This window comes from Centruroides sculpturatus, unplaced genomic scaffold (genome assembly GCF_000671375.1).
Source record: "Centruroides sculpturatus isolate CEXI.00-Female unplaced genomic scaffold, Cexi_2.0 scaffold692, whole genome shotgun sequence".
In the NCBI taxonomy this organism is placed as follows: domain Eukaryota; kingdom Metazoa; phylum Arthropoda; class Arachnida; order Scorpiones; family Buthidae; genus Centruroides; species Centruroides sculpturatus.
Window position 1 is genome coordinate 306,284 of NW_019384902.1, and position 23,950 is coordinate 330,233.

Sequence of the window (23,950 nt, forward strand, 5' to 3'; positions counted from 1 at the left end):
CATCGTTTGCTGTGATTTCTACTGTAAGAGAAAAATCGGTTATTAATTTTTCAAAATATTTTCAGTTGTGTTTTCAATTTTAGGATAAAAGTTCTAAAATTGAAAACACAACTGAAAACATAAATTGAAATTTATTATTTTGAAAGTAAAAGCTAAAAGCCTTCTAATCTATTGTATCACTTGCTTTAATCTATTGACTAACATTTATCCTTTTATTATTTAAACTTATATTTCTGATTAAAAAGATTTTAAAGCAAGATTTCTTAAAATTTTTTTTTGTCTCCTTATTCGAAATTTTGTTTTTAAAATAAATGAGTTTGACATTTTTAAACTGGATTTTTTGCAGTTGTTCTAATTAAAATAATGAATTTGCTTGCCGGTTTTTAAAATTACTGCATAAACTTTTCTCTGCTAAAGAAATTATCATTGACGAAAAAATCTTTATCTATTTATTATAAATAAAAGTTTTTTAAAACCGTCTATTTTATATTCTATAGTCACTTTCCAGGCTTAATTTTTTTTGTATATTGATCTAATCATTGATATTTTCAAAAATAAAGTTGTCTAGAATTATATCTTGATTCATTAACTATTGAATTTATACATATTTAATATGTTTTATTATATATATATGACTACTGTATTTTTAGTTCATTATTGCTTTTTTAGAGTATTTAGATAAGTTATGTATGGTTTATTTATTTATAATGTATCAAAGAGAAATATTCAATATATTGTAGATATAATAATAACATGAATATAAAAGGATAAAAATAGTTTAAGAAAATTAAATACTATTGATATTAAGACTAGAAAAGAATTGCAAGTTTAAATAAAATGAATTGAAAGACATCTGATTAATTTAGACTTAGCAATAATGTCATCCTAATATTCTTTTTTATCGAAATTAAAATTATATTTGCTATTAGTGGCAGCTTAATCAATATTTGTTTATTTGCAACTAGTTTTTATATGATTTAATTAAAGTTATTGATTAAATCTGTATAAATAAATACTGAGTTTCATTTTGATATTAATTATTAATTTTCCTTAACAAAAAATAGGATAATTACAACGTCAATTCATAAATTCTTAAAATTTTTAAAATTAAATTACTAAATGTTTATAATTTAAAAATGGATAAGATTCATTTTATTTCTTTGAACTTAAAAAGTATTAGATGTATAGGCCTATATAAACTAATTTCTTTTTTATTTAAGTATGTGGCAAGGATTTTATTGTAATTAAATCCTTTTGTAAAATAGTTTTAATTACAATAAAACAATTTTAAAAATTTTATAAAATTATTTTTCTACAATGTATAGGGGAAAATGATATTATAAAGACTACTCTGATAATATAAAATTCATATAAATTTATTATTAGGCAATTTATCAATAAATAATAATAAGATTAAGAATACACGTAATCAAAATTACTATTCTATCCTAGTTTTTTTTTTTTTTAACTTAACAAACGATTTAATTATTTGCTCCCAATTCATATTTATAAAGATGTACTGCATTTAGGTAAATACCCGAAATTACATAATTTAGACTATTTAGTAATTTTCTGTGATCAATGAACTCAGCCTATTTGTATATTGATTGCATCTCTAATTTTAGCTAGTTTTCATGTTTATTTATATGTTATTAACATCAATAAAGCGAATCTTAAACCAAAAATATAAATATATAATTTTCTATATAACTCCAAACTATAACTATCAAATTTTAATATAAAATATATCTTGAATTTAATTTTAGTGTATACAACTCATACAATTTCTCTTTTTGTAAGCCTGCGAAACTTGGCATTTAGAGAGAAAGCGCAATGAAATTTCTTTTTTTGTGTATAGTTTCGAATAAGTAACAATAAATAACCTAAAATGAAATGGTTTATAGGCTTTGGAATTTTATTGTTTTAAAATAAATGCAGTATACAATGTTTCATAACCGGAAATTGTGTCAATAAAATTCTCGAACAAAAGAAAATAGTGACTCTTCATATTTACAACTTAAGAAAATTTCTTTAAACATATATAAAATTATACAAATATATCAGAAAAATACAGAAATATCATTTAATTTTTATTTTAAAATTTAATTTAAAAATTTTAAAATAATTTTAATAATTTATAATTACATTTTTTATTCTATAAAAGCTGGTTTTAATACATTGTTCTTAAATATTAAAATTTTAAAAATGTTTATTAAAATAAATATTTATCTAAATTCTATTATCCCTTATACTAAAGAATAATATTTAAATTTAAGTTAAAAATATAATTTTATTTCGTCTATACTGTATATCTAATAGCGAAAGAATATTGATAACCTCATTATAATAAATGACAAAGCATAAAATATTGGGATGGATTGCAAAAACAAATGTGATGGCGGATAGGATGGAATTTTAGTGAAATTAATCACAAAAATATAAATTTTTACGTAAAAATAACTAATTTCATTGTTATCGTAACGTCAAACAACTAGTTACTATTCTTAAAAATTTCGTTATATAATTTTAAAAAGCATACCACACTGAGATTTTTACGTAATTTTCAGTATCAAATATTTAATTTAAATTATTTCAAATTTTCACGATGCATGTAAAAGCTAATAACAAAGTCTACGCTGTTTCGTTCTCTAGCAGTAAGAATTCTAATTATTCTCCTATACCATATCATTTATTTTATGAAGAAACTAGGTTTAATTTGAACCTAAACAATGTAAAATATTTCATTTAATACTAAGTAAATTTAGAAAAGTAATAAAATATTTAATAACTTAGAATAAGCCGAATTTTATTTCGAATTTTATTACGAATCATTCACTGTATTCTATGTATTTACTTCGCACGAGAACTATTCACAGATTAAATCAATCGGAAATATTTATAAAAGTATTTAGAGAGTTCTTTCAGATAAAGCTTTAATCCGATACCGAATTATAAGTGAATTATATTATGCTTTCGGTGTTTATTATATCTTTATATTTAGTAAAATTATGTTTAATATAACTCAAACATCTCGCTTTCGTAAATATCGTTAGTGAAAAGGATTTGCAAGATATAAAAAGAAAACAAATCACAATAATGGATCTAGTTACTTACCTATATTTATCCAAGACAGATGGCACTAAACAATATATTAAACACATACGATAAATGCAAAGTTATCGAAAGAAAACATTCGTGTAATGATACAACGGTAGGAGACCTGACGAGCATAAATTGATATGTAGCTTGATGGATGGCAACTTTTATCCAAGACGACAAACGCATTTCACTTTTAAATGACCGATTCTGCATATAAATCGTCCCCCGATAATAAAAATAAATGACAAGTGATGGCTTCAAGATATGTTGAACAAATTTACAATAAATTTTACGTCAATCGGAAGCATTTTGGTGTTAAGATGCGTCATGTACTACGAGTGTAAAGTGATATAACATAATAAAAAAAAATAACCCGGAACATCCAGACATTAGTTGATCGAAAACACCTTTTAAATTTCAACAGAAGAACAATGAAACTGTTACGATCTTCCCCGTTATTTACAAAGAATTGACGTAATAAATCCTAACAAAAGTAAAAAAGATTTAAAAATCTGATATATTTAATAATCTAAATTATACTCGAAAATAGAAAAAGAAACATAATATAATATAAAAGCGTCTTACATTCTTATTTACTATACTAAGCTGATTGTAACCTTGAACTAGACAAATTGATTTAGTATCTCAATCTTATTTTATCATTCAAATACCAAAGATTGAATTTCATCAATTATTGTTCCTTGAAAAACAATGAGAGATTGGATTAAGAGAGGTCGAACTTAATGCGAATCCTCGCATATTTTATAAGATTAATTAATATATTCTAAAACGGAGTGTGTAGGCTACACACATATATAAACCAATAGAGAAAATATTCTTAATATATAATATTGTTGGTTTAAATTTTAATTTCTTATCAGTGTAGAATATTATCCACTTGAAAATTTGTTAACTGAATTTATGACATCGTTATAATATCATTATAACGTTTATAACTGCGTATAAAACACTAAATGTTTTTAAAGAAATTAATTTCAGAAAGTTTAATGCTTAGTGGAATTGATCGATAATGTCACCAAAAGAATTAGTAACGATCTTAAATTGATTCTTAAGCTGTAAATTCGATGAAAGAAAGACTTTATCACTTTCACTTTGTCGAAATAAACCACAAAATCAGAAGAGAACATAAATGTTCTCTATTGACGTTTCCTTGCACAAAAGAAATAATTTTATGGCTCTTTAATAGGTGACTGTATTGTGAGATTAGAACATTCAGATAACAAGACTAACAAATCATCATCTCCGTAGATTGGCTGGTAATGGCTAGTGCATTATGACCATCGTAAATTGGGAATGCTCCATGCTTTACGGTCCGTAAAGAGATCTTTCTCTTGCTGTTTTTTTCGACAACAAAAAGCTATACTTGATTTTGATCGGTATTAATTAATCCAGTCCAAACTATTAATATAAACTTTTATTTTCAGTCTAGCTATTACATAACTTCAAAGAAAGCTCTATTTTCTTGAAGCTCAAAAGAAATAGTTTGAGTAGAAAGCAAATAAAATTGGTATTGTATAAGCTATTCTTTTTTAAGTTTATAAAGGATCACATAGAAATGTAGAATTATAAGTATAGATTAAATTGTAAGTAAATAATGTAGACTAGTAATTTTTTACAAAATAACAATTATCCTTTCTATTTCAAACAAAATAATAGAATTGTAATGAAGAGAAATTGCACTTATTTGTAATCTACGTAGCGAATTTAATTTACTTACGTTAATATAATTTTATGATCTTATAAATCTCTACTAAATCTCAAAAAATAAAAAAGATTTCTTGCTGTTTATATAATTTAAGAAGTTTTTTTGTAATTAATGCAAGTCTGTCTAAAGAATGCTTTTTTTTACTTCGACACGCCGATAGGCTGAATGCTCGTTGGAAAACAATATATTTCATAATTTAAAATAATTTAAAATTTAAATTAAAAATGGTTTAGAAAAGANACTAAAATATATTATGGAATTATCCTTCTAGTTTTACATTAAACATCTGTAAACATATAATATTAATGCTGCACACTTATATATAATACTTAACATAATTTATATTATGCTAATTTAACGCGTTTATAATATATAATAACGATGATAACAGCACAATGATAACAGCCTAAATATAAAAATACTATATAATAGAAATAGCGTTTTATAGATTAAGATTTAAGCAGTCGTGTTCCAAAAGTCGTGTGTTTATAGAGATATTCCACTTTGATGTTACTGTACTTATATTTAGTGCATAAAAAAATCCATTTTTTCATTATTTTTCTCCCTCAGTTTTTCAGACTTTTTTAATAACCATCATGAACAGTCTCTCATTGACGTGTTTACGATGATAATGAGACACGAAACGTTTAACATTCCTGTTATAAACGAAGACTGTAATTCAATTTGTACAAGTAAAATCTTTATTATGTATCGTACTAAAGAATAATTTATGAGCGTATTATGTTCAAAGCATCTAGCTCATATTGCATTGAAGTCGGCAATAAAAGCATTGAACGTGATGGCCACGCATCGTCGGAGATAGCAATATCGGCTTGTTTCAGATATTACTCTTTTCATAGAACGACAAAGCCCACTACGCCCGAATCAAATGTTTTATAAGTTTTGTTATTTTCATCAAATGGACAACATTCTTCATCACTCACGCATATTCATTTTCGATTGTAATATTCACTCTTGATTAGTGATGAGCAAATGTTGATCTTGTATGAAATGTGGTATCACTTCTCTTCATTATTTTATTATTACTTTAAATCTTTGCTCATGAACAAAACTAGCCTTATTTTCAGATTTGTTCATAAGCTAAAGATTTTAAAGAAGTTTAATAGAGAACTACACAAAAACTTATTTACAAAAATTAATTTTTCATTTATGATACAAGAAAGGATAGAATATATTAAACATATACAGACCAACAAGTAAGTTTAAAATAAATAACGAATAATACTAAATGCTTGAAAAATTTCGCAGTTATAAATTTTAATTTTTAAATTTAAAATTATTTTGAGGAATTATTCCGAATCAATACATTTTTTGTTTCATTTCCTCAATTAACTAATGTAACTTTCTAACAATATAAAACACTGGTTTACTAACAAAATGGTTCGTTTTATTTTTTATTATAAGCCTGTTAATTAGCTTATTTGCTAATTAAAAACTTAGAATGTTTTTCTTAGACTAGAAGTTGTAAGCTGGCATGATTAAAAAAAAAATGTGTTCCTTAATTAAAATATGAAAACTTTTTTTTAATTTTTGATAATTTATTATTATATTATTTACTTTTTTTTAACGAATTATATAAAAAATAATGTCGGGCGACTAACGCACGAAGTTTGAAAGCTGTGCAGAAATTAAGAAATACCAAGTACTAAATATTCCAAATTTGAATGAATTTGCTGAGAAGACAAGTTTGTGTTTCTAGAATCTTTAAATAAGAAATATGTCAATAAAAATCATTAAATATCCTATTTTTATCATTTGAAAATATAATTACTGTTCTTAAAAATTGTGTCTTTATTTTTTCTTAACTCAGCTCCCAATTACAAAAAGATTTCTGCCTCTTTATAGACCTGCATAATTTTTGATCTTCTTTAATTGAATCTACGGGACGGAGCTAAAAAATTCCATAATATAAAAACTATTTTTTTTTAATGTTCGATCCATTGGTGAGATTCAGTTACTCAAATATTTGAAAATTGTTAATATTGTTTTCATGTTTACAAGTACTTCTTATAGGCTACTAAAATCAAAAAAATTTGACTTTTTAAATACATTTAAACATTAGAAAGTTTGTGGTGGTAATAATATGAATCAGTGTGACAAAATAGCACCATAAAGATTTTAAAATAGAAATAATAGCAAAACACTTAAATCTTCTTTTCAAGAAATGATATAACGAAGTAAACCCATTATAACTATCAAACAGTTAAATGTTTTATATATAATAAATTTCTTAATATATATATATATATATATTNATATAATTATATTTTAATAATTTCGGAAGCTTTTCTTCGTACCGAGCGATCGCCAAACCCAATAATCAGTGTAAATAAATTGCTTATAGGGCTATCGTTAAAACAAGAATATTCTACTCGTCATTGTTCTTTTACGGCTTGTTATCTAAATTAACGGGGAAAAAATCAATCAAGAGACATAACAAATAACTACTCTATAGAATTTGTTATAAAATCAATATGCATTATCTTTTTATAAAGTACTATAAATTATGTATACATGTTATATAAGGTTATCAGACGTCTCATTTTATAGTATTATGTTCCTGTGTCACTGTCAATGCTTTTCAGACAAATATCTGTCCCGGTTTTTTATGATAAACTTTCTTGAAGTTTATCATAAAAACATGAACTTATAGACTTGTTCATTCTATAAAACGATTCTAAAAATCGAAAGGGACAAGTTTTCTGTAAATCAAATCTGCAATAATTAATCTTAAGAAATAATTATTAGTTAGAAAACAAAATTTATTTTTGCAGGAAAAATCAAGTTGAAGAACTTGAAAATATCGACATAAAAATTGAATGAGAAAATATGTATTTAATTTTTATGATACACGTTGTGAATATCTAAATCAATGGACTGAGCAATTTAAAGAATTAAAAATTCTTGAGATGAGATGAATTCAAAGATGCTATAGAATATGTTGCAAATATATATATATATAATGGCGACAAAATTTTCTAAATTCATTTTATTAAGTTAAATAAATATATTACTGATGAGGGGTGCAAGTAACATAAAAAATCTTACACCCGAAATGCATAGTGTAATAAAGAACTAATGTATATACCCTTAGTACTTGCTTCTGTTGAAATGCGGTTACAGATTTTAAAAAACGACGGTATAATTCTGCATCAACCGTTAAGTTTTTCAAGTTTTTTAAGAATTTTTTAAGAATTAATTTTAAAGCAATATAGAAACAATCGCACCATAAGAAATATATTTCTGCTACTTATAGAAGATACTAGTGAAAAGTTAAATTAAACCTTTAAAAAATTACAACAGACTATCATTTGATTGATGCTTTTAATTATTTTTTTAAAAATCTTAGACTAAAAAATAGTATTGATACAAAGAATTGAATTTATGTTATGCTTGCTGAGAATAAATGCGTCGATAGAAAGTATGGATTCCATATAAAGCATAATTATCAATAACAACATTACAGTCATTAATAGTTACAGAAGTTGATATGGATATAGTTTAGAATTTCATAATTTCTTTAAAAATCATGTAGATTTAAACAAATTTATACCAAATATAAACAATATGTATTAAGTTATTAGTAATTATTTTAATTAATAAGTAATTCTATTTCCTAAGACAAATGTTTTGGTTTCTAGAAGTTTTACATTAATAATTAATAAAAGAAAATTTTGTCTTTTAGTCTAAAAAAGTGTTTTATGCATTAAGTAATTTAATTTAACGATAATGTATAAATATGTTTTAATAATAATAAAGTGCATATGTTTTTTTTTCTGTTGTTGTTGTTTCTCGATGATATCCTGTTCTGTGTTTAAATAGTTTTGGTTAAATAATGTTATATAAACAAATTACTTTATAAAAGATGATATGCTTATATTAGTATAATTAAGATAATCCAGATCATAAGCAGTAAATAAAATTTAATTTTGGACTTTTAATATTTATTTAGGACGCAATATGTTAAAGTTATTACAAATTATTTATTCGAATATTTTTATTTGTATTATGATTTTTGAACCATGTATTTAAAATAGGACAGAAATATTTTATTTTAATTTTTTTTGTTGTTGTTGTTTCTATAAGAAATTACTTTCTGGCATTTTCTTCGTAAATTTTCATCGTTTGCTGTGATTTCTACTGTAAGAGAAAAATCGGTTATTAATTTTTCAAAATATTTTCAGTTGTGTTTTCAATTTTAGGATAAAAGTTCTAAAATTGAAAACACAACTGAAAACATAAATTGAAATTTATTATTTTGAAAGTAAAAGCTAAAAGCCTTCTAATCTATTGTATCACTTGCTTTAATCTATTGACTAACATTTATCCTTTTATTATTTAAACTTATATTTCTGATTAAAAAGATTTTAAAGCAAGATTTCTTAAAATTTTTTTTTGTCTCCTTATTCGAAATTTTGTTTTTAAAATAAATGAGTTTGACATTTTTAAACTGGATTTTTTGCAGTTGTTCTAATTAAAATAATGAATTTGCTTGCCGGTTTTTAAAATTACTGCATAAACTTTTCTCTGCTAAAGAAATTATCATTGACGAAAAAATCTTTATCTATTTATTATAAATAAAAGTTTTTTAAAACCGTCTATTTTATATTCTATAGTCACTTTCCAGGCTTAATTTTTTTTTTGTATATTGATCTAATCATTGATATTTTCAAAAATAAAGTTGTCTAGAATTATATCTTGATTCATTAACTATTGAATTTATACATATTTAATATGTTTTATTATATATATATGACTACTGTATTTTTAGTTCATTATTGCTTTTTTAGAGTATTTAGATAAGTTATGTATGGTTTATTTATTTATAATGTATCAAAGAGAAATATTCAATATATTGTAGATATAATAATAACATGAATATAAAAGGATAAAAATAGTTTAAGAAAATTAAATACTATTGATATTAAGACTAGAAAAGAATTGCAAGTTTAAATAAAATGAATTGAAAGACATCTGATTAATTTAGACTTAGCAATAATGTCATCCTAATATTCTTTTTTATCGAAATTAAAATTATATTTGCTATTAGTGGCAGCTTAATCAATATTTGTTTATTTGCAACTAGTTTTTATATGATTTAATTAAAGTTATTGATTAAATCTGTATAAATAAATACTGAGTTTCATTTTGATATTAATTATTAATTTTCCTTAACAAAAAATAGGATAATTACAACGTCAATTCATAAATTCTTAAAATTTTTAAAATTAAATTACTAAATGTTTATAATTTAAAAATGGATAAGATTCATTTTATTTCTTTGAACTTAAAAAGTATTAGATGTATAGGCCTATATAAACTAATTTCTTTTTTATTTAAGTATGTGGCAAGGATTTTATTGTAATTAAATCCTTTTGTAAAATAGTTTTAATTACAATAAAACAATTTTAAAAATTTTATAAAATTATTTTTCTACAATGTATAGGGGAAAATGATATTATAAAGACTACTCTGATAATATAAAATTCATATAAATTTATTATTAGGCAATTTATCAATAAATAATAATAAGATTAAGAATACACGTAATCAAAATTACTATTCTATCCTAGTTTTTTTTTTTTTTAACTTAACAAACGATTTAATTATTTGCTCCCAATTCATATTTATAAAGATGTACTGCATTTAGGTAAATACCCGAAATTACATAATTTAGACTATTTAGTAATTTTCTGTGATCAATGAACTCAGCCTATTTGTATATTGATTGCATCTCTAATTTTAGCTAGTTTTCATGTTTATTTATATGTTATTAACATCAATAAAGCGAATCTTAAACCAAAAATATAAATATATAATTTTCTATATAACTCCAAACTATAACTATCAAATTTTAATATAAAATATATCTTGAATTTAATTTTAGTGTATACAACTCATACAATTTCTCTTTTTGTAAGCCTGCGAAACTTGGCATTTAGAGAGAAAGCGCAATGAAATTTCTTTTTTTGTGTATAGTTTCGAATAAGTAACAATAAATAACCTAAAATGAAATGGTTTATAGGCTTTGGAATTTTATTGTTTTAAAATAAATGCAGTATACAATGTTTCATAACCGGAAATTGTGTCAATAAAATTCTCGAACAAAAGAAAATAGTGACTCTTCATATTTACAACTTAAGAAAATTTCTTTAAACATATATAAAATTATACAAATATATCAGAAAAATACAGAAATATCATTTAATTTTTATTTTAAAATTTAATTTAAAAATTTTAAAATAATTTTAATAATTTATAATTACATTTTTTATTCTATAAAAGCTGGTTTTAATACATTGTTCTTAAATATTAAAATTTTAAAAATGTTTATTAAAATAAATATTTATCTAAATTCTATTATCCCTTATACTAAAGAATAATATTTAAATTTAAGTTAAAAATATAATTTTATTTCGTCTATACTGTATATCTAATAGCGAAAGAATATTGATAACCTCATTATAATAAATGACAAAGCATAAAATATTGGGATGGATTGCAAAAACAAATGTGATGGCGGATAGGATGGAATTTTAGTGAAATTAATCACAAAAATATAAATTTTTACGTAAAAATAACTAATTTCATTGTTATCGTAACGTCAAACAACTAGTTACTATTCTTAAAAATTTCGTTATATAATTTTAAAAAGCATACCACACTGAGATTTTTACGTAATTTTCAGTATCAAATATTTAATTTAAATTATTTCAAATTTTCACGATGCATGTAAAAGCTAATAAAGTCTACGCTGTTTCGTTCTCTAGCAGTAAGAATTCTAATTATTCTCCTATACCATATCATTTATTTTATGAAGAAACTAGGTTTAATTTGAACCTAAACAATGTAAAATATTTCATTTAATACTAAGTAAATTTAGAAAAGTAATAAAATATTTAATAACTTAGAATAAGCCGAATTTTATTTCGAATTTTATTACGAATCATTCACTGTATTCTATGTATTTACTTCGCACGAGAACTATTCACAGATTAAATCAATCGGAAATATTTATAAAAGTATTTAGAGAGTTCTTTCAGATAAAGCTTTAATCCGATACCGAATTATAAGTGAATTATATTATGCTTTCGGTGTTTATTATATCTTTATATTTAGTAAAATTATGTTTAATATAACTCAAACATCTCGCTTTCGTAAATATCGTTAGTGAAAAGGATTTGCAAGATATAAAAAGAAAACAAATCACAATAATGGATCTAGTTACTTACCTATATTTATCCAAGACAGATGGCACTAAACAATATATTAAACACATACGATAAATGCAAAGTTATCGAAAGAAAACATTCGTGTAATGATACAACGGTAGGAGACCTGACGAGCATAAATTGATATGTAGCTTGATGGATGGCAACTTTTATCCAAGACGACAAACGCATTTCACTTTTAAATGACCGATTCTGCATATAAATCGTCCCCCGATAATAAAAATAAATGACAAGTGATGGCTTCAAGATATGTTGAACAAATTTACAATAAATTTTACGTCAATCGGAAGCATTTTGGTGTTAAGATGCGTCATGTACTACGAGTGTAAAGTGATATAACATAATAAAAAAAAATAACCCGGAACATCCAGACATTAGTTGATCGAAAACACCTTTTAAATTTCAACAGAAGAACAATGAAACTGTTACGATCTTCCCCGTTATTTACAAAGAATTGACGTAATAAATCCTAACAAAAGTAAAAAAGATTTAAAAATCTGATATATTTAATAATCTAAATTATACTCGAAAATAGAAAAAGAAACATAATATAATATAAAAGCGTCTTACATTCTTATTTACTATACTAAGCTGATTGTAACCTTGAACTAGACAAATTGATTTAGTATCTCAATCTTATTTTATCATTCAAATACCAAAGATTGAATTTCATCAATTATTGTTCCTTGAAAAACAATGAGAGATTGGATTAAGAGAGGTCGAACTTAATGCGAATCCTCGCATATTTTATAAGATTAATTAATATATTCTAAAACGGAGTGTGTAGGCTACACACATATATAAACCAATAGAGAAAATATTCTTAATATATAATATTGTTGGTTTAAATTTTAATTTCTTATCAGTGTAGAATATTATCCACTTGAAAATTTGTTAACTGAATTTATGACATCGTTATAATATCATTATAACGTTTATAACTGCGTATAAAACACTAAATGTTTTTAAAGAAATTAATTTCAGAAAGTTTAATGCTTAGTGGAATTGATCGATAATGTCACCAAAAGAATTAGTAACGATCTTAAATTGATTCTTAAGCTGTAAATTCGATGAAAGAAAGACTTTATCACTTTCACTTTGTCGAAATAAACCACAAAATCAGAAGAGAACATAAATGTTCTCTATTGACGTTTCCTTGCACAAAAGAAATAATTTTATGGCTCTTTAATAGGTGACTGTATTGTGAGATTAGAACATTCAGATAACAAGACTAACAAATCATCATCTCCGTAGATTGGCTGGTAATGGCTAGTGCATTATGACCATCGTAAATTGGGAATGCTCCATGCTTTACGGTCCGTAAAGAGATCTTTCTCTTGCTGTTTTTTTCGACAACAAAAAGCTATACTTGATTTTGATCGGTATTAATTAATCCAGTCCAAACTATTAATATAAACTTTTATTTTCAGTCTAGCTATTACATAACTTCAAAGAAAGCTCTATTTTCTTGAAGCTCAAAAGAAATAGTTTGAGTAGAAAGCAAATAAAATTGGTATTGTATAAGCTATTCTTTTTTAAGTTTATAAAGGATCACATAGAAATGTAGAATTATAAGTATAGATTAAATTGTAAGTAAATAATGTAGACTAGTAATTTTTTACAAAATAACAATTATCCTTTCTATTTCAAACAAAATAATAGAATTGTAATGAAGAGAAATTGCACTTATTTGTAATCTACGTAGCGAATTTAATTTACTTACGTTAATATAATTTTATGATCTTATAAATCTCTACTAAATCTCAAAAAATAAAAAAGATTTCTTGCTGTTTATATAATTTAAGAAGTTTTTTTGTAATTAATGCAAGTCTGTCTAAAGAATGCTTTTTTTTACTTCGACACGCCGATAGGCTGAATGCTCGTTGGAAAACAATATATTTCATAATTTAAAATAATTTAAAATTTAAATTAAAAATGGTTTAGAAAAGAAAAATCTTATATTAAAATTGTAATAATGTATCACCTTTCTTCTCTGAAAGATATGGCAATTTTTTTTTATATATTTTACGTTTATTTGTTATTATTATTTTAATAAATTCTTCGTTCTGCGGTTTGAATTGAGTTTATATCCCAAGACCAGCCGAGTGTACGAAAAACAAAAATAAAATTTTAATTTAATTCTTTAATCTTGATGTTAGACAAAGTTTTGTACATTCATTTTTAAAAACTTTTAGGACATTATTGCGATAACTTTCGTACCACGTTTAATTTTGAAACTTGTCAGAGATGTTTTTCAAGAATTACAATTTTCACTTTTGAATATTTTTCATTAATATTCCGTCAAAGAAAAGGAAAAAAATGATGTCACGCTTTCATTACTTCGACATAAACGTTTCTCGCTCCGACATTTTTCCGGCAATCTTTCCGATACCAGCAACTAAGCAAAGGAAATTGTATCGAGCTACAATAAATTAGTTTTAACTAGAACTTCCAATCATTAAATACGATCGCTTAAAACCTAAATCGATAGTTCTTATTTAATTTTATTTACATTTTTTGCTTTTAAGAGGGTATTAAACGCTGCAAGCACGGAAAAGTTGTTGCTCTGTAATTTATACTCTGCGGGTTATGATGCGGGCGAATACAAGGTTTAGTTAGAGAGCGTTGATCTTTTATGTTAATGACATCCTTTCGTTTCATGGAACTGTAGCCTATAGGCAATTGCATCTCCGCAAACCAGAAGGTGAACCTAATAATTGAAAATAAACAAGCAATTCTAAGGTCATACGAATTGTATGTATGTATGTATGTTCTGCTGTCAAATAAAATGTACTGAGACAAATTTCTCACTTCAAGTATATATTTTTGTACTTTTTAAGTGATATTCTTTCATATTTTATCTCTATAATTCGTTATTTGACATCCTTAAATAGCCGCGCTAAAATTACAATATAACTATAGCTAATTTCTACCAGTTCAATATAGCTGAGTAAACTATCAATTTGCAAATTCTCTGGCAAAGAGTTGAATAGAAAATTATCGATTTCAGTTTGTGTAGCAAGTGAAAAAGGCAACAAATGTCACCAAGTCACTGGCGCGAGTGATAATCGCCGTCTGCAGGATAAACTTCAACTAATGACCCACGATAGAAGAAATTACCGGTATTCTGAGCTCTGCTTTACTAGAAAATGTATCGTTGCAAAATTGTTAATTACGTTATCATTTTAATATTATAATTTAAAATTAGTGAATATAAATCTTTTCTTTCCTTTATTAAACATGAGAAATAGGCATCGTTACGCGCCATTTATCACCGTCTTTTTTAAAGCCTAGAATAAAAAATTAATGTTTGTTACCGTAATTACTATTACATTAAACGACTTTTAACAAAATTCAACAGTAAATTACATTACACGCCTTACTGGATATTATATTTTCAACTTTTCAAAAATTCATTAAATTTATAAATTGAATAATTATTTTCATAAAAAACACCGGAAAGTATTTTTAATTATAATTTATATTATAAATTTTGAAAAATTCGGAATATTTATAATTGAAATTTTCAAACTGACATTTTGTTTAGGACATGAAACAACGAAAGATTTCATTTCCTATGCTTCCTGTAAAGTTTAAACGAAAGATATTCGAAAAATTGTATCCGTTAATTATGATTAACGTATTAAATTGCTAGCACTAATTTTAAAAATAATAATAAAGAATGATTTATTACATCAACGGGATATATCAACTTTCTGAATAAAAACGAAGAAATGAAGATTAGAAGTAATCCTATTCAATGTCTAAATCGATATGTTCCCTAGTGAGAGTTATCGATGTTAAGCCAAGTTTAGAATTTAGTTTTCATAAAATGGGATATATTTGTAAGCTTATGAATTTTATTCCTAGTAGGAGACGATTTAATTCCCGAGTAGCTAAACCCTACACATAAAATAACAAGTTGGGAAATCTGTAAAAAGTACTTTTATTATATTTTTTATTCCAAGTCTTCCTGTCTACTTGAAATTCGTATATTCTAATGCCGTCGGTTGTTTCTAATTTAATAAAAATAAATTGCTTTAAAGCTGACTTAAACTATATAACTTAGTTTTAATAAATATCCAACATTGTTTAAATTATGGGTACTTATCATATGCAGGTGAATTTTACTCAAATTTATTATTTTAATATAACTAGTGTCTAACATGCTATGGAAACAATTTGATTGCTGTAATTATTTTGTGTATAAGTCATGCTAATATTATTAATAAATGTTCAGACATAAGCGAATGTTAAATGTCGGATTTACGTATTGATTTTGTTTTAATATTTCATATAAATTTGAATTTTTTTGGTATAATTTATCTATCATTAAAATTCCTTTTTAAAAAGTAATATTAACTTAATTATCAATAAAATATAATTTTTTTTAAAATTTCTATACAATGTCTTCTGATAACCGTTTTGCTTATATCGATTATATATATATTATTTTTTAGCTGATAAACTTAATTTTTAATAAAATTTTATAGCTCGTATTTGCTATAAGCTTTTAAGATAAATTTCCCTTATACAAAATTCTAACATCAACTAACAAAATATTAGCTTTATTATTCACGTTGTTTAGCTTTCAGACATTTAATAAACGATATTGACTAAGAGAATTCTGTTTTAAATAAATTAAATATTTATATACTACATCAAAAAATTGTAGTAAACTGTATTTAATCAAGGTTACACTTTAATCCATCAAGATGCAGTCGACCTAAATTATTACAAACATTCCCAAGTGGATAATTCTTAAGAAAAATGTTTGAATATAATAGTCGAAAAATCGATATTTGCAGTATCTTACAAGTTCTTATATTATTACGAGTTGAAATTTGATTTTATCCTCTATAACGAGAATAAGATCAAATTTGTATAAGATAAAAGAGAAATCGTTTTGAAACTTATATGTCTCCCAACAATTTATTTAACGTATGAAAGAATAGGCAATTGATACGCTATTTATTGTTAAAACACGATAGAATTATTTTACAAAAAAGATTTTTATTTTATCGAGGAATATCTAGCTTATTTCAAGAAGGAGACTATTCTCTGTCGTTACTAAATGAACAATTGTTTTTATATAATACTGTTGCGTAAGAAAAAAATATATAAACACAAATTAAGAAAGAAGAAAAATGAGAATTTTATAAATATAAAAACGCTTGAAAATTCTTAACCGTTAACAATTCTTAAATGAAACTACCATTTTGACTGGTTTCGCTGTCAGTGAGCACGTATAAAAGTACTTTTCCTTCATAACAATTATTTCATTTGTTATATTATTGCATCTATAAATAGTAATAACTGAGCTTTTCATATGTTTACAATCTATTAATATAAAAAAATCTTCTTAAACTGAAATACTCATGCATGTAAATATAACGTAAACATCCAAAATTTTAATAACAATACAAAGGATAATATTTTCTGTTTGTTTAACAGAAAGAAACGATTTATGAAAATTGTCTAAAGTTCCTTTCGTACATTTGCTGCTTTATAACTACCGCAGTTTATCTTTACACAGTAAAAATTTGTAATTTTAAAATTCTTTCTAATTATTTAAAATATGCGACGATGTTATTTAAAAAATTAAAAATAATTCTGTAATGTATGAAATTAATTTAAAAAACTAATTAATTAATTATTCAAATGATTTAAGCGTAATTAAAGCGAAAATATGTTTATAAAAAGTAAATCCTGTTATAATACGTTCTAAATTAAAGAAGATTCTGTCATCATAATTAATTTATATTATTCTAATAATTTACTGATTAAATGTATTTTCTTAAATATCATTAAGATAATAGATAAAGCTTATAATTTAACCAGAAATATTTTTATAAAATATTGTACTAATCTAAATATATAATGTTAAACGCAATTCGTTTTAACCTTCTCATACTACTCCAGGTGAAGTTCAGACAAGTTATCATCATAAACGAATTACAGTATCATCAATGTTGACAGTTTCAGATTAATGCCGTTTTTTAATCTTGCTATTATTGTAATATTTATTTTATAATAATTATAAATTCTTGTACTATAAATAAATATACATAATCTTCTTTTGAATTATTTACGTGTAAAGGTCTCAAAAACTACAAGTTGAATATAACAGAAATTGTTGTTGTGTACATACCTATTGGATTAGAGTGTCTGCTTTCCTGTAAGAATCGAACAACAATAACCTCTTCTGGTCCTTCGAAATGTGTCTTGCTTGTCAATTGCATTCTGATTGGACAATTCGTCACATCACGTGTGCTAAGATTTGTTGATAGTAGCGCCTCAAACCTGCTGGCTGCGAAAGTGGTACAAGGCCAGAAGGACATTTCCCGATTCTGTCAATCAAGTATCCAATGTCGCTTGAGAAGGAGGTGGGTCTTTTGTTTTAATCAAAATTTTAGCAAAATAAATGTAATATAACTCGATGACTTTCTTTTCTCTTTAAATCCAAACTACATTTATATATACATTTGTATGGCCTAGATTTTATTAAAATTTGTTGAGTTTTTATCATTCGAACATATACTATTTTTGTAAATTACATGAAAACATTCTATTTTTGAACGACACAAAGAAAAATTTACCAAAATTGCCCCTGGAAATGTTGTTTCTCTGCATAGTACGTGTAAGGCAGATAAGTTGGAATCACATTACAAAGGCGAATTGCTGGAGAGATGTTAAAGTATAATTTAGAAATCACTTAAAAACAAATAGGTCATAGTTAGTCCTTTTATTTCCCGTTTATTTTAAACTTTTTTATTATTAAAAATTTATAATATACAGTAAAAAACTAATAAAATTTTCTATTAAAGTCAAAAAACGACTTACATAATTCATATAATATTTAAAAGTAAATGTTCTTGTTTCGATCGACCTTATAAGATAAATCATATAATAACAACTAAATAAATATTATATTTACAACTGCATTGAAAAAATCCTAATATAACTCTCATAATATAATATAATTCATAATGAACTAAGTAGCTAGATACAGGTTATTGTTTGACGCATTATTGACTAACTAACATCCACAATATTTCGTGAACTAATGTGAAATTATCTCCGTACAGCAGATGTAGCGGTAATTTTTCTATTTTGCAATTAAAAAATAAAATTTTAACGAATTTTTAAAGGACGTTTAAAAAATTTTAACTTTTAAGCATTTTAAAAAATTTATCTCTTAAGCAACTGTTTTTCAAAATTAATCTAAACATGACTTAAATAAATAAAGCACTAAAAATATTTTTATTTGTTTTAAAAGATTAAATTTATTTCTAAAACTCAACCTTTCTAAGCTTTCTTAAATCATAAATTTTTAAAAGTCGCTTTTTAATAAGTTTCAAAAATGTATAAGGTTTCATAAATTTTTTATCGTGTAAACATATTTTTTTTTCTTTTCTTTTTTTTTTGTATATAAATTCTATCTCTGTCCAAGTAAATTGATGGACGAAGGAAGCTAGTTTTAAGATTTGACGACCTTATCTTAGCATTACAGATGGTACCAATCTCTTGTGAATGCTTGACTACTATAGAATATTCACTCATCTATTATTAATTTAATTTCAAATGAAAATTTTAAAGTTAAAAGCAAATATAAATAACAATTTATTTGTAAAAAAAACCTTTTAGATAATATATAAAGAGCAAAAAAATTTGTAAATATCATATATGAGATCAAAAGAAGAAGAAGAAGAAGAAGAAGAAAGCATTTTATGAACTAAACAAACAACATAATAATTTAAGATAATTTTTTATATAATTTTCCTCTTTATTTAAAAAATTAATTTAGAAAAATTTAATAATTTATAAAGTCATTAATTTATATTAATTTACATCATAATAAGATAAATCTTCTATAAAAGTTTACGAACTTTGTAATATTTTTATAAAATTACTTTTAAGGTCATTTATATTTAAATTATTACGCGGTATTTAGATAAATATTTTTTAAAATAAAGAAATTAAATATAAAAAAATTATAAATTGAATTTTAAAAAATAAAAATTATTTTTGGCTTGTTTTAAGTTAAGCATCAGCACAACAGCTGTTGCTTATTTTTAACTTTCTCTTGAACCTTGTCGATTATGTAGATTTGCGTTATAAAGAAGAAAAAAATAAGGCAATTGCTTATTCAAATTATGAATAAAACTTAACGTATCTTCAAAATTCAAATAAAATATTTTATCTATTATATATAAAACTATTAAACAAAAATATTTACATGAATATGTACAGTATACAATATTATACTGTATATTATATAATATTCATGCTTATATCTATGTATATAAGCAGTTAAATATTCATATAAATATATACATATATATATATTTATAATTTTATATATTTTTTCCATAAAAATTGAAATAAATAAATTATAAAAAGTTTGATATGAAGTGAATAAACCTCATTTTCCAAATAATTTTTCTCTGCTCTATACATTTTATATCTGTAATGTAATTGAATATAGTGCTGTCGTGACCAAATGATAAATCACAAAAATTCCAATTTCCATGACTATACGATTTAAAAGGTCTAAATTTACTTCTAACTCGAGTTAGAATTTTAATGATGATAGCCAAAACGTTATACAATCGCTAGCAGAAAATCTGAAAGCAGAAATGTATTTTATTTTCAACAAAGCCTTGTCCAATCTATTATATAAACGAAAAATAAATTAAATACATAACATTTTTAAATATAACACAACATTTCATATACAGATACATTTAGAAATGTTATCTAATACATTTTTAGAAAGATTTTCTTTTCTTAAATATCTCGAACAAATTGATTTTTATGTAATTGTCTTATTTAAAATTAATGAAAATTTACTTTAATAAAAACTTATCTTCTACAAGATACAAGCTAAAGAAAGATTTAAAGTTGTTTTGCTTTCAAAAGTTTAGAATCTTATTTAATATTAGAAAAAATAAATTCGCAATTTTAAAATTATTATTTATCTAAAAAATAATTCTTGATACTTAATATTATTATAATATTTATAAATTAAAAAGCTCGGATTATAGAATATAAACTATTCAAATATGCGTAGGTAACTGGAATTAGAAAAATAAAAAAAATCTTTAAATTTTATTAAATATCTATAAAAAATAGTAATAGTGATTTCTCGATGCTATTTATTTCTGTTTAATTATATATTTCAGAAATTCATTCAGAAAAATGAATAAAACTGCAATGCTAATAGTTTTGCAAACAGAATTAGCAAAAGGAAATGACATCAAGGGGAAAAAATGAAAAACTCTTGCAATAAGATCATTAAGCCAGAAGAAATTTTAATTTGTTGGGAAGCTAAACTCTCCTTAATTAATCGACGATTAATAATTTAATTTTCGAACGCAATATAATTCTAAAAATATTCGACATATTTTCAAATTCTCAAAAAAACAACTAATTAAATTTAGTCCTTGCTATAAATACAATATTTAATTAGTTAGAATGTTTACTTTTAATCTATTAATCAATTTTCTCTTCGCATTCATTTTCAAAAGTGGAATATCAATCATCACTTAGCTTCGTTAAGTGAAAACAGTGTAAATGTCAATTAACAAAGCTTCTACTCCCAATTTAGAAAGTATATTAAGCTATTTAAACAGACCTAAATCTATATTTAACACATTTAATTTACGTGTACAGAATATATATTTTATAATAAGCATGGGAAAAAATGATACGAAATTATAATAATGCAGTTTTAATGGGTAACAAAGTGATAAAGATGAAATCATATCAGATAATGAAGTTATTTTAAAATTTATCTGCCAAACTGAATCGAATTATTGAAATTAATGTTAAGAATTTCTCAAGTTAAAATACAGATAAGTTAGTTATTTGCAGTTTTTTAAGTGTAAACTTATATTTCAAATATAATTAATGATGTTAATAATTTAGTTAACTACATTTATACAATAAATATTAACTACATTCGGTATGTAAATTCGAATAAACGCTTAATTACATACAAATCTCATCTATTAGAATGTAGTAACTTGAAAACATATTTTTTATATTATTATCTTTTAAAAATATGGTAAAGATAACAGTATCATTCATACATAGTTTTTAAAGAATTTATAATAATATAATCGATCAAAAATTAATATGAGTAAATTAATTAAGATTCAATTAATTTGCATGATAAGGAAGAGACTGTCAACATCAAAATGTAGTATCACATTAATTATTTCACTTTCGTTGATATATATTCATGCCTTTAATCACGGGAATTTTATATTTAAGCACTTTTATAATTTATACGTTGGCAAGCTTAACTCCAAAATATATTTTAAAAAATAAAATAATTTTATTTTGTTTAAGCGTATTCAAATTTAAATTATTCAAAACAGAATTTGTATAATAAGGAATTTGTTACTTAATCACTAATCACCAAGAGAGAGTTGGATATTGAAATGATCAAAAGCATTATAATTCCTCAGATATTTCAAATTGAAAAGAATTATAAATGATCCAATATATCTTTTTACTGTTTATTTTTAAAATTATTTAATTTTTATAAAATATTCTTTAATTAATTTATTAATATTTCTAAACTGTTACCGCTTATAAACCATATCACGTTTTTAAAGAAGTATAAAGTATTTTAAATCGTAAATGTGTTAAAGTTACAAATTTCTCTTCGATTATTATTCAGAAAAATCTTTCTAGAATGTAAAATATTTTGAAAAATCTCTAGGAATTCTCATTCAATTATCTAAGAATAGCTAGAAGAGAATATTATTATTTAATGTTAAGAAAGGTATTTCGCAGTCGAACTTTCTTATAATTAACTTCGTCATCATGGAAAAATTATCAATGGAAGCTAATTTAACTCTATAATTATTCCTGAATGGATGAAAACAGACCCTACAGAAACTGTGTGAAAATAATAATTAAACAAGAAATTTAAACGATATGCATAATTATTTAGCTTAAATAACTATGCTGTTAATTATTTATTATATTTTTTAATACATTTGTTAAATTTTAAGCGACTAATTCTTATTATTTTTTAAATAAAATAGATGGAATCATTTTTGTATCAAAATCTCGCTCTCTCTTTCTTTTGTATTTGACAAAGAACGTGTGGGAGATGAGAATTTTACGTGGGTTGTAGATAAATCTCCTAAATACACATTTGACAGAATAATATAAAACAAAATCATTTTGTGATTCTAACCGCAACGTCATAACACTTGAATATTTAACACTTAATATAAGTAACATTAAAATTATTATATCTAAACTATTTGAAAGTTCAGTTAATTGATACAACATTAAATTATACAGCTGTTACGAAATTTTGGTCTAACAGTATTTAAGAATTTATAATAAAATAATTAATAATAAATTAAATTGAAAATTTTAATATTGATTTAAATAGAAGGCAAATAAAATTATATGAAGTATACAAATATACTTTAAATTAAATTTATTTTCTTCAATAATCAATTCTAATAATATATAACTTTCAGGAAATAAATTAAATTAAGTTAAATTGTATTAAAATTTAATTTATAAGTTTTATACGTAGTATAGATGAGAAACTAATTTTCATAAAGAGAAAAGCAATTGAAAATAATTTTAAAAAGACAATTCGTTTTTAATAGACGATTTCGTTGTTATCAATTATACAAATCGTAAAATTCTATTTATAGATCTATATACAATTATTGAGGAAATATTGAGGAATACAAATTATTCTAAAATTACTATAAAATATTGAGGAATACAAATTATAAATTAAAGAAATAAAAATATCAAAAATATATTGGTTTAAACATAGAAAACTATTAATGTTAAAAAATTTATATATAAAATTTGTGATGTTTTTATT

General features: G+C 23.5%; 1 protein-coding gene across 2 annotated transcripts in view; it reads right to left on the reverse strand.

Moving 5' to 3' along the window:
• The window catches only part of LOC111631513 (adenosine receptor A2b-like), a 33,972-nt gene extending 15,706 nt beyond the window's left edge, over positions 1-18,266 (reverse strand). The window contains exon 1 of one of the 2 annotated variants that reach the window (XM_023375768.1): positions 18,230-18,266. The gene's annotated coding sequence lies outside the window, so the exon portion shown is untranslated. Of the gene's footprint in view, positions 1-3,114; positions 3,396-18,229 lie in introns of those variants that run through there. The other variant, XM_023375769.1, reaches the window with a different exon arrangement.
• Between the last annotated feature and the right edge of the window lie 5,684 nt (positions 18,267-23,950).